Source organism: Mandrillus leucophaeus, unplaced genomic scaffold, assembly GCF_000951045.1.
Source record: "Mandrillus leucophaeus isolate KB7577 unplaced genomic scaffold, Mleu.le_1.0 Scaffold566, whole genome shotgun sequence".
NCBI lineage: Eukaryota > Metazoa > Chordata > Mammalia > Primates > Cercopithecidae > Mandrillus > Mandrillus leucophaeus.
Window position 1 is genome coordinate 346,003 of NW_012106097.1, and position 13,931 is coordinate 359,933.

General features: G+C 39.4%; 1 protein-coding gene across 1 annotated transcript in view; it reads right to left on the reverse strand.

Moving 5' to 3' along the window:
* FNDC3B (fibronectin type III domain containing 3B) overlaps window positions 1-13,931 on the reverse strand; it is a 310,570-nt gene that overhangs the window by 274,832 nt on the left and 21,807 nt on the right. The window lies entirely within an intron of this gene.

The window sequence follows — 13,931 nt, forward strand, 5'->3', positions numbered from 1 at the left end:
TTTTTTTAAACAGGGCCCAAAGTTCTAAATTTCTACAATAGTCCCTGTCCACATGAGAAAAAAAAAAAAAAAAAAAATGTGTAATTCCATTTTCCATGTTTCTATCCAGCCAATTCACTCACCTCAACTGTCTCTCATGGCTTCTCTCTTCTGTAGGCAATGTTCCTCAGTTCCAGATCATTACTGGTGTGGAGTCCTATCTATTTTGAATCCTGAGTCACTTCCTTTCTCACCAGTTTCATGCTTTAAAACATTCCCATTTCTGTACAATACTTTACAAAATGAAGCCAACTCCTACATTGGTCCACTATTTTTTTTTTTTACCCTCCACGTTGGCTTCTTCTTTTACTGTGGCCCAGTTGACAGGGAAAAAGGGATGTACTTATTACTTGAACACAATCTGGGATATCTGTTTAGAATATTTTTCATATTTTTAAGTTTCCTAACTTAGTGATCTCCAAATACTACACAATATTATTCATTAGACTTTAAAATATCCTGATGATATCTCTAGCAATCATATTCTTACTACGGGGAAACTAAGGCACAGTGAAGAAAAGTAAGTTCCTAATAAAATTAGCAACTGAATTAGGAGATGTAAACTCAATGACTACAAACAAATCCTTTGAAAATTAGAGTCCCGGGTTCAAACCTCAATTCATTCAAACTGTAGAAAAGGGAGGAAAAAAATTTCAAAAAGAAAAAATTCTAGCTTTGAGCTTACAAATAATAATTTTTAAGTCAATTTTTCTATTTTTCTGCATCTAGATTTAATTTTTTTCCCTTTTGTCCATTGTGTGACCAAACTTAATTCTGAGAGCCTTCTTGTTCATTTAAGGGTACAATGTCTGTAAATACCCTTCTCTTCCAAATGTCACCAACCCCAACGATCTCCACCTCCATGATTCTCAGAACTCCTGAAGTAAGAACATCAGTAACACCCTGGACTCAGAAATACAAATTCTCTGGCCCCACCAACCCCAGACCTGAATCAGAAATCCTGGGGGTAGAACCAGCAACTGTGTTTTAACAGGCCCTCCAGGTGATTCTGGTTTATGTTACATTTTGAGAACCAAGATTCTACCTGTTGATAATCTTGAGGGTCTGACATCAATGTCATATACTGAATTCCTATACTATAGGGACCACCCACCCAAGTCAAGCACCAAAATGATTTCTGGGGACCTACACTGTTCGAACTAGATTAGGAAGGGAACAAAGAAGGAAGCCAAAGTCCCAGTCCAATTCTTTCATAAAGGCATGCAAAACAGGGTTCACAGTAGCTTATCAGCTTCTGAAAAGTGGCAAGTTTTAAGATGGTTATTTTCTCACCTCACTTTTTTTTTTTTTTTTGGAGACAGGGTCTCACTCTGTCAGGCAGGCTATAGTACAGTGGTGTGATCTTGGCTCACTGCAACCTCCATGTCCTGGGTTCAGGCAATTCTCCTGCCACAGGCCTCTCAAGTAGCTGGGATTACAGGCGTGCACCACCACACCTAGCTAATCTTTGTATTTTTAGTAGAGACAGGGTTTCGCCATGTTGGCCAGGCTGGTCTCAAACTCCTGACCTCAAATGATCCGCCTGCCTCGGCCTCCCACAGTGCTGAGATTACAGGGGTGAATCAACACGCCCAGCTTTCTCATCTCATTTTTTAAACTCTGTCCACTCTGCATAATCATACCTGTTCCAATCAACTTTAAATTTCATTAAACATAGGTGAACTTCGAATTTCATTAAACACACGTGAACTATTGTGTTTACATTTAAGTAAGTATAAAATAAATCTGTACTCTGCTGAAAGCAGTAACTCATATTTCTGAAGTTTCTTGTTTATTACTTAGAAGCTTATAACCAAAGCTAAAAAACAATTTTAATAGGTTCAGTAAAGTCAACTACAACATAGATTTTACTTAATATGCATAAGAATACAAGATAAAAGATCTTCAGACACTTTACAAAACTGCCAAACTTACTAAAGAAGATGAACCTGAAAAACAGCCACAGGTACACAGCATGTGCACTGCAATGTACATGGGAAGGCACAGCACGAGAATTTCTTGAGCTGTCCTGAGGGTTACATTAACCAGAGCTTCTCAACCTCACTGCATATTCGAATGGCCTGGGAGCTTTTAAAAATCACTCATGCCCAGTCCCTACAATCTGACCATTCCCCTGTGCTCAACAATGTGACAATTCACTACAACTAGCCTAGATATCAACTTTTAAACTTTTTTTTTTTTTACGTTCCCAGGTAATTCTGATGTGCAAAAGGATACAAACCACTGTTAATACACACAGTTTTAAAATTCTGCAATGTTAGACATGTCCTTTTCCTTGGGCATATGATCAAGAACTATGTCACTCAACAGGTGAGTGCTTGACTCACAGAATGAGAACTGTCTTGACTATTAACTAAGAATAAATTAACCAATGTAATCCTGGATCTTTATTTCTAACTCATGGGTTGACAGTGCCACGCTTTTTTTTATATTTTAGTAACATTTTTAAAAAACTATTTCAGCCAGGCACGGTGGCTCATGCCTGTAATCCCAGCACTTTGGGAGGCTGAGGACGGCAAATCACCTGAGGTCAGGAGGTCAAGATCAGCCTGACCAACATGGAGAAATCTCGTCTCTACTAAAAATACAAAACTAACCGGGCATGGTGGCGCATGCCTGTAATCCCAGCTACTCAAGAGGCTGAGGCAGGAGAATCACTTGAACCCGGGAGGTGGAGGTTGCAGTGAGCCGAGATCCTGCCATTGCACTCCAGCCTGGGCAACCAGAGTGAAACTCCATCTCAAAACAAACAGACAAACAAAAAACTATTTCAAGCTTACACTCAAAGACAATTTAAACATTTAATTATGCTACCTGCAAAGATTACTCTTCCTCAACAGAACACAAGTTCAGTTCTCGCATTGCCTAAGTATAGATGCTCTTTAACCTGCGACCGTGTTACATCCCGACGAAACAATCGTAAAGTTGAACAATCTTAAACCATCATAAATCTGGACCATTTATACTTGTTTTGTCCACAGGGTACCACAGTGCAGCAGGCAAAAACTGACATTGCTGGATCTAGCATAAGACATACCGAAATGATCTTCAAACATCCAACCAGGGGAGAACTGTTAAAGACTTAGCACTTCAATAACAAACAAACAGTTTGACATTTACATGAGATAAGTATATGTGTATACCCACTTTAATGAGAACTGCAAAACGAAACAGGAAACAAAATTCATCTGGTCATTTCTCTAACACAGAATAACATTTTCACTAGAAGATAGAACAAGAAAAGGGCTTATATTTTAAGTTTCCACTCTTTTTTTCACTCCCAAAGACTTTTCCCTCGATGCTAGGCCTCCTCTTCTTATCAATTTGGAACAGAAATAATAATCTGCTAATACATACCTGGGAGCTTTTTAAATAAAGTGAAGATGTGGACACTCCTATAGCTAGAAAGATAACAAAACAGATGTTTAAAACTGGCTCCATAATGCAATATATAAAGCATCCATAAAGGTGTTCCATAATTTAAATATAACACCTTTATGGAGAGGAAATACCCAAGTTGAGGAAAATGAAAAAATACTCACTTAAAAAAAAAAAAAGTTTGCCTTTTAAACCCATATTTGTTACTCTTAATGCTTGTACAATTAAGAGACAGAGAGTAAAAATGTTTAGTGCTGTCAATTATGTTATAAGACAAACATTTTTCTAAGACACTATAGTTCATCCACCTTAGGGAAACATTCATCCAGTGTGTTCTCCTTGGTCACAAGTCATGACTATCTCCTAAATGTCTGTAATACGTGTTTCTCCTTCCACATCCCACCACAAATGCCCTCCTTCAGGCTTGACGCCTGCCTGCCCTCTTCAATCACACTGCTGATAGAGGAAAACCATTATGCCACCTTCATTTAACTCAGCAAACGATATGATTTGCATCTTTGTCCCCTCCAAATCTCACACTGAGATGTCATTCCCAATGTTGGTGGTGGGGCCTGCTGGGAAGTGACTGGATTGTGAGGATGGATCCCTCAGGAATGGCTTAGCACCATCCCCATGGTGATGAGTGAGTTCTCATTCAGTTCACAGGAGATCTGGTTGTTTAAAAGTCTGGGACCTCTCCCTTCTCTCTCTTACTCCTGCTCTCTCCATGTGACTTGCCGGCTCTCCTTCACCTTCTGTCATAATTTTAAGTTTTCTGAGGCCCTCACTAGAAGCAGATCCCAGCACCATGCTTCCTGTATATCCTGTAGAACCATGAGCCAATTAAACCTCTTTTCCTTATAAACTACACAGTCTCAGGTATTTCTTTATAGCAATGCAAAAACTGAGAAGCACAAATCAGACTCATTTACTATTTATATTTAGTATGTATGTATGTATGTATGTATGTATGTATGTATGTATGTATTTTTTGAGAAGGAGGCTCGCTCTGTCACCAGACTGGAGTGCAGTGATGCGATCTCGACTCACTGCAACCTCCGCCTCCCAGGTTCAAGCAATTCTCCTCCCTCAGCCTCCCGAGTAGCTGGGACTACAGGTGTGCACCACCACGCCCAGCTAATCTTTGTATTTTTAGTTGAGACAGGGTTTCACCATGTTGGCCAGGATGGTCTAATCTCTTGACCTCATGATCCACCTGCCTCAGCCTCCCACAGTGCTGGGATTACAGGCACGCGCCACCGTGCCTGGCCCTCATTTACTAAAGCATAATTTGTTCTTGGGTCTGACACAGAGTTTACTGAGAATTCATTACTACACATAAACGCTATAATTTCCAACAGCAAGAAAACATAAAATATTAATAAAATTAATGAGTAACCTAAATTAAAATATTTGTTAATAATGTAAAAATAAATACGAAGTTTGGGAAAAAGTTTATGCATCTTTAAGGATTAAATAGCCTAACATTTTCTAAGGTATTCCCATCCTATTCTCCCCCAAAAGAAAGTTATTAAAAGCATCAATATAATGATTCCTTCATGCATTTTTACAGGTAAGAGAAGCTAATCCACATACTGGACTTTTCAGAATTACTGTTTTTGGAAACACATGCCTATATTATCTTAATTTGAGGAACTAAGAGTGAAAATAACTAAATTTAACTACCTAATCAGAATAACAAAAATAAATAACTTCTCTAAATTAACTAAGAGAATTTTTCCATCATTCTATCTTCAACAGCACCATCACTGTCTGAATGTTCGTGTCCCCCACCCCACCACAAATTCATACACTGAAATTCTAACCCCAAAGGTGATGGTATTAGAAGGGGTGGTATTAGAAGGGGTGATTGGGTCATGAGGGACACTAATCCCTCATGAATGGGATTAGTGTCCTTATAAAGGAGGCCCAAGAAGACCCCCAGGCCTTTCAACCATGTGAGGACACAGAGAGAAACTGCCATCTATGAACCAGAAAGCCGGCCTTCTACAAACACCAAAGAAACCAGTATCTTGATCTTAGACTTCCCAGCCTCCAGAACTGTGGGAAACAGATTTCTGTTGTTAATAAGCCACCCAGTCTACAGTATTTTTGTTATAGCAGCCCGAACAGACTAAGACAAGTATCAGGAAATGACTTTCCTTCAGTCTCTATGCCTCCTAAGTGCAGGATAGGCCCTGGGATACAAAGACGACTAAGCTTTGACCCTTGCCCTTGAAGAACTTAATCCAGTCTTCCTTAAAGACACTTGTAACATGAACTTTTCTATTTCAGGTTGGAAATGTAAGAACAAGAGTAAAAAATACAGAAAGAATAAAGCAGGAACTGAAAGACTACAAGCTGTGAAATAACCTGTGGCCAACCACTGAGGTAATGTGACACTGCTTGCTTTTCTGAATTATCTGACACGCAAAGATCTGTGACATTTAAAGAACTCTAAGCAGTGGTACCTTCAGAGATGACATTTTAATCAATGTTTAACAAGCCTAAAGGGCAGAAGGGTTCAGAAGCTAAACTGCGATTGCATAACTTTTAAACATGTTATTTTGAAGTGTTAGAATTTAAACGTAAAGACATCTAAAAAATCCTAATAACTCCAGTTCACACAGGTTTTCTGAAATGTTTTAAAATGATTAGGTAACAAAAAAATGAAGGGGGGGGGTTCAATGCCCACCCATAATAAAGACCAAAAGCTTAGTAATCACTCCTATATATTGGGCCCTTACTATGACTCAGAAACTGTTCTTAGTGCTCTCCACACAGTAACTCATTTAATCACAGCAATCCTTCAGGACAGAAATTACTACTCCAGCTCTACAGATAAGGAAACTGAGGCGTACAGAAATTAAGGAACTAATTTTACAATATACAACTAACGTGCAGGGGATTTTTAAGCCAGGCAATCTCACTCTAAAACCCATAATGTATAGCCCTTCCCAATGTATAGCCCTTACTGCTTCTTGGTACTGCCTAAGAACAGAATGTACTAAATAAAAATTTTAAGAAGTATGGAAACAATTTTTTTTTTTTTTTTTTTTGAGACAGAGTCTCGCTCTGTCGCCTGGGCTGCAGTGCAGTGGCACCATCTCAACTCACTGCAACCTCCATCTCCCAGGTTCAAGTGATCTTCCTGTCTCAACCTCCTGAGTAGCTGGGATTACAGATGCCCACCACCACACCCGGTTAATTTTTGTATTTTTGGTAGAGATGGGGTTTCAACATGTTGGCCAGGCTGGTCTCGAACTCCTGACCTCAGGTGATCCGCCCTACCTAGGCCTCCCAAAGTGTTGGGATTACAGGCGTGAGCCACTGTGCCCAGCCAGAAGTATGGAATTCAATGAAAATGTAAAAGGAGACACACTAGAAAAACTGCTTTATTGGATAAAATAACATAGAGCCTTCTCTGAATATAGCTGCTCATGCATGGTGCGAGAGTGAATGGCTGTTATTCAAAAGAAAACCAACAACTAAAACTACAACAAAATTTACTTTAAATTCATGGAACACTGAACCTGTTGTTTTAGCTATAACCCCATATCTGAACAGTATATATATTCTTATAAACCTTCATCTAAAATGTTTGAACTGGTGCTGTCACCAGCAACCCTATGAGAGCAAGTCTATCATAAATAAGCAATGAAAGGGAGACTAGAATTTCAACTGATTTCTCCAAGTAGGAAAATGAAGTCATTGCCCACAATTAATCATGCCATCTATTTAGGGGGAAAAAAGCAGAAAAGCTGTGGATACAACTAGATAATGATGATCATAATAATGACACTTACAATGGATTATCCTCACAATCCTATCAGATAGGTGCTATCATTGTTCCCATTTTAAGAGAGGAAACTGGGGCTAACAGGTTAAGCATTAGCTACCAAATGACCAGGGATTCACACTACAGAACTATACTCTGAGAACTCAACACCAATTCATCTTAAGTCTGATGACAGAACACTGGGTGACAGTTTTATCTAAGGGTTTAACATTCCATTCTTATGTAAATATAAGAATAAGCATAAAAATCAAGATAACTGAGACAGGAAGAAGAAAGGCAGGAAGCAGCATATACCCTGAGTACCTCCCTTGAGAGGGACTTAAAACCTCCTAGGAAAGCAACATAGTTTGGTATTGATGTAACCCAGCCTCATGACATTACACAATCCCAGCAAGATGACAGTTGCACATTCAATCACAGCCTTTGCTCTCATTCCTTCCATAACCCAGACTTTCTGCTCTGGGCCTGTCAGTATTTTCCGGCCCTGGTGGAAACCACCTGCTGGTAAACTTCCAGTTACTCAGCAGCAAGAGGCTGTCTGTAAAGGGGTTTATCAGGTCAGCATACGGAATGTCTATTTGTAACAAATAGCTGTGCATCAGTCCATGTTGAAAGGAACTGCTAACTCGTCATGCACAAAATAAAGCCCCCAAACATTTCAGAGATCAAGAGTACTCCACAAAGCTGAAAGTAATTTTTCTTCAATCTTTCTCCAAATTTAATGTAAATTCTATCATGGAAAATGAAAAAATCTTCTAATGAAACAAATATATGCACACACACATGTAAATATATATTTGTAGTATAAACACACACAGGTAAAAGACTGGTCTTGAAGCTAACATTTAAGAATCGTAAGGTGAGCTGGAAAATTGGTAGAGTGATTCAGATTTTCCTAGAAATTCAGACTGTCTTGGCTTAGAGCCCCCAGGAGGACTAACTATACAGCTTCGGATCAATCAGAAAGAAAGATGGCCATGACACTAGCGTTAGCCTTGGCAAATGACTTGTTATTTTCAATTCTAGAAGATTTTCCAAGTGAGGCCTAAGTGTTCACAATAACATTTCAGCTTGTTAGCAATCCCTCACAAATCCCCCAAATACTAAAGAAATGGGTTTCGGCCAGGCACACTGGCTCATGCCTGTAATCCCAACAATCTGGGAGGCCAAGGTGGGAAGATTACTTCAGCTCAGGAGGTTGAGGCTGCAACCGAGCTATGATCTGGTCGTGCCACTGCACTACAGCCTGGGTGACAGAGCAAGTCTGTCTCAGAGCAAGTCTTTCTTTTTGAGACAGGGTGCCCTGTCTCAAAAGAAAAAAAAAAAAAGAAATGGTTTTCAAGGCAGTTTCTTATGTAGAAAATCAGCTCCTAAAACCCTAATCTTGTAATAGGAAGAAACATTTCCATTTATAATACAGATTACAAATAGTTAAATAACAATTCATCCAATATAATAAAAGTTGGCAAAGATTTAGAATTTAATGCATTCATGTTACAATAATTTTACTTTCAAATCGCCCAAATATTTTTTATCAAAAAACTGGTTGCAAATGTAAGCCAAGACAGAGATCCACTACAGTCTTTGAAAACAGGCTTCATTTGCAACAGGTACTCTTCCTGGATTTTAAGCTAGTAAAACAGGAATTTCTCATTTACATGCAAAGTATGTATAAAAGGGAGAGACCATATACATGCTTTGCTTTTGAAGTTTCAGTCTACCTCAGTTTGCAAGCTCAAGCTATGACACCATTCTTGTCATTTCACACTAAACTAAGCAAGAGATAACCCAAATTCCCTAGGACCTGTCATAAAATTCTTAGAAAGAATGACAGGTCACTGTTTTAATGTGCCAAACAAGTCTAATAAATGCACTTAAAGTATCACACAAGGAAAAAAACAAAAGCAACATTAAGGTCCCCAAAGTATCACATATGGAAAAACAAGTAACACTAGGGTCCCTGTGACATTCTGGATGCTGACTCATACATGGAGGGGCGGGGGATGGGAGACAAATGAGGAAATTCAGAAATGGTGAACAGCTCTCAATGGTGCCATTCACAGAGTCACTGGGCAGAGCGTGGTGTTCATCAATGATACAGTTCCCACACTCACTGGGGCAGGGGGAAAATTAGACACAGAGCTGAGGGAGTCTTACGGAGAACAAGCAAGAGCGGAAAAAGTTTCACATTCGAATAGCTTCAAAGTTACAGCCATTTCATAGTAGTGCCCCCCTCTTAGAGGTCCCCTCTGACCACGCATTCTGTTGTCATTTAGTCATTTCGAGGTCTCTATTCACTTAACACAAGTTAGCAGATTAACTGCTATGGTAAAAGATTCCTAAATTATTTTGGACAGAACCCATTAGTAATTAAGTATCTTTAAATATTACTGTTTACTAAAATAATGGTGCTTCCTAAGAATTTTAATCAGTTTTTTTTTTAATCAGCATCACACTCACCTGTTTTCTTTAGCCTCACAATTTATATATAACAGTCTTAAATAAAAAATTACAGTATTAATGTAGGGTCATTATAAAAGTTCTTTAGAATTTAAACATGCTTCTCTAAAGGAAACTCATTAACTTCAATTATCAACGCAATGTGGTATTTCAAAGTTCTTCTATCGAGATTTAGAGACTGCTAAAAGCACGTAACTAAATATCTTAAACTGCCAACAGAAGAGTAAAATTGAAAAGAAAAATCATCATGCTTGAATGTAATACCAGAGCCAGTCAGGAATCCAGTCAGTAATTATTCTAAGCTGTGTAGCTGGGGAGCGGGGTTAAGATACACTGTTTCCTGTCACAACTGAATTCGCATCTAATTCGAGAGCTAAGGAAAGGTTTACGCATATAACCAGACTGTGTAGTGCTACCTCTACCTGCTCCTCCAGAATTCAGGGAAAAGTCAGGCAGTGGTCTGGGAGGGCTCTTGGAAGAGACAGGCCTGAAGTCTTAAAGGAAGCATGATGTTTGTTTTGGCTGGCGGATTTTACAGGGAGCAGATAAAAAGATGGCATGTGTAGACAGGAAGGAAGGCTGCATTGCCAGCACCTCAGCCCAGACACAGATATGAAAATAATGGGAGAGACCTAAGTGTGCCCTCTATTAATTCCTGAATTGAAGCAAAGGCAAAATTCATATTGATTGCTAAGATTCTTTTTCCTAACAATTAGCTCTTTATACACTTTGATCTGGCCGAAAGAAAATAAATCTTTTGTCTAGGATGCCACAGGTATAGGCTGACCCCAAGTGAGAATAAACTATGACCTTTTTTGGCCCCTTCGAGACCTGTGATTCATGTTTCATGGGAAATATTGAGAAATATTCCATTAGAAATGAATCTGCGTTCACAGCATATTGTATGCTTCCTGTGTTTTCTTCCTTATCACCAAGGACATTCCCATAAAAACACATTTTTTTCTTTTTTAATAGACAAGGTCTCAGGATAGAATGCAGTGGTGCAACCATAGCTCACTGCAGCCTCAAACTCCTGGGCTCAATCGATCCTCCCACCTCAGCCTTCTGAGTAGCTGGGACTACAGGAATGCACCGCCACAACTGACTGATTTTTTCTTTCTTTTTTTTTTTTTTTTTTTTTTTGTAGAAATGGGTCTCACTGTGTTGCCCAGGCTAGTCTTTAACTCATGGCCTCAAGCAATCCTTCTGCCTTGGCCTCCCAAACTGCTGGGATTATAGGTGTGAGCTTCCCCACTCAGCCCATATTCTTCTGTATTAATTTGCTTTCAACTTCCAAGCTGCCTTTTAATGAGATCACAATGAGCTTCTGAGGTCTTTCTAGTGGTTTCATAAATGTCCTATAGATAAAATTATCAGACTAATAAATTCAGTTACAAGTAAAGAGGACTGACCTCATACAATGTGACTTCACAGTTTCCAGGAAGGCCCAGCAACCAACTCCACTCCCTACCTGAAATCCCCACAAAGCAGTCCCTAATCTGAGGGCTAGTGTTAAAATAGCAAAGTTATTAGGCTGACAGTTTCAACCATAGCATCATCAATGGGTATGACTTCAAAATTTCCAGGAAGGCCACCACCACCCATCACCTTCCCCTCAATTTAAAAAAACACCAGCCGGGTATGGTGGCTCATGCCTGTAATCCCAGCACTTTGGGAGGCCGAGGCGGCCACATCACGAAGTCAGGAGATCGAGACTACCCTGGCCAACACAGTGAAACCCTGTCTCTACTAAAAATACAAAAAATTAGCCAGGTGTGGTGGTGCACGCCTGTAGTCCCAGCTACTCAGGAGGCTTAGGCAGGAGAATCGCTTAAACCCGGGAGGCAGTGGTTGCAGTGAGCTGAGATTGTGCCACTGCACTCCAGCCTGGGCAACAGAGTGAGACTCCATCTCAGAACAAAAAAATAAACAAAACAAAACAAAACCACCTCCCACCTGTTGGCCGGTGTTGAAAGAACGTAAGTAGAGTTTCGATCTCTTAAATCCCTAACAAAATACAAATATTTCTTTCAGAAATTTCCATTACAGTGTGACCATTTTCAGATTCCTTTCTATTAGGTTTTTAAATGGCAAAGAACTGCCTCCCACTGTACCTACGAGTCCTCTCCCATTGTCCTGGAGCTGGAGCCCTCCCTGGCCCCAGTCGACAACAGCTGGAGCTGGAAGCTCCACCTGGAAGCTGAGCCACCCCAAATCTGAACCCAAACCTGATTTGGGGCAGAAATAATGTAATGAGTTCTAAACCAATATTCCCTGCATCACACTGTCTGCTAGTCACTGCTCAATCAGTACATCTCACTTTGTTAACAAAGTGCTCGCCCCAGCTTATTCCCAAGACTCAGTCTCCACCATCCACTTTTGTTCTGCGAACCATCTGTCTCATTCTGGGCATCTAAGTACTCATCCTAGTATCCAGCTCAGAATCCTGTTACTCCAGGAACAGGAAGTTAACCTTGCTGTTATCAAGAGAATGGAGTCCTCCCTGACATAAAGGCACAGAACAAGGAACTCAGGGCGTCAGACATACCAGGGAAGAAAACTCAACTCTGCCTCTTTCTTGCAATGTGACTTTTTGACAGGCCTCAGCTTCCTTGTGTGTAACTACACACTCACTAAAGGACAGAATGCATAGCACAGCCTGAGCTGAATAAATGTCAGCAATGGTAGAGATGATGTTCACCACTGGGAGTGTGAGGATGACACAGCAACTTGCGTTGGAATGTACAAATATACTGCCTATTGCCACATTTTATGTTGCTATATTCTACCCAACTGGAGTGAAACGTTCACAAACTCATACTGGAACTCACATAAAGGCTTTCTTATTTTTTGCCTGAGTGACTGCCTTTTATACACATTAGTGGCGGTCAATGAGTCTCAACTTGGGGTTCAGCCTGCTAAGCTGACTTTCCTTCCAGTTTCTGCAGTTCATCCTATTGCCCCAGTGCTTCCGAAACCCTAGCAAAGCACCTGGATCCAGGTCCTAGTCCTCATTCCATCCTGTGCCATTTCAATTAATTGGGCCAGGTACCACCACTCCCCAAAATGAAGATAACCATAGTATCTGAGACTTCAGAAGAGAACAAAGAATAGGAAGCCTGGAGGGAGCCAAAGATAAATGGCTCCACAATTCTGTTTTGGTCAAAGGCATTTTTGAAATCACTGGAAGGAGTGTTAGTGTCACTTATCTCTAAGTATCATCATGAATAAATACAAAGCTCCCATTGTGAAGACAGCAATATACTTGCAACATTTCCTGCGAAGTGCACCAGTTATAACATGGATTTAAAAAAAGAAAAAAGTGGGGGAACGGCTAACTCAGTGAAGTTACACATACATATACACACACAAAACATATACACACACTACATACACACGCACACACTCCTTAGACACCAAAAAGTAAACTCAAGTGGAATGAAAGAGATTTTATGCATGTTCATCCACTAAGTGATTTGCTTTTATAGATTCTATTACACATACTTAGTTGTAGAGGGACATAATCTACCAGCCAATTAATGGGGCTCCAATGTTACCATAACCAGAGGCTTAATTGCTTTCTTACTGAACTGAAAACCTCAGCTTCATCCCATACTGGTGACTTTCATCTAGTTTTTCTAGTGTGATTTTTTTTTTAAAAGATACAAGGTTGTAGGATTCTGAGGTTTTAATTGTTCACAATATCCGTTTATTATAATACTATAAATAGGTGGAAGACTCTGTAGTCCATACTATTTTAAAATACTTCTTTTCTTCCTTGAAGTTTCCCCCATATTGTTCATCGACTAAGACTAGGTTTTGATTTCAAATGATTTAGAATTCCAAAGATCAATTTCTGGGACACCACAGAGGAATGCAGAGTAGAAATCATTAATAAAATGATTAAATAATCTAATATTAACTTCAATTAAAACTCATTAGCCTTGAATCTTTAAAAATATACTCATTTCTCAAGAAATATTTTCTAAGTTTTTGTTCTTATAGATACAAAAATAAAGTACAAAGCAACATGCTCTACTACTACGCAAGGCAAAAAAAAAAAAAAACAAAAAACCTGTTTCTGTATAGCTCATTATGGGAAACTGAAACTAAAGGGCATTTCCCCCAGTTTGTTTGTATATTGGTAAGCAAGTTCAAGTATTAATAATAAAGCCTCTGATTAGATTCCAGTTCAATTAATAACCTAATACTGATCTCAATTGCATGCCAATTT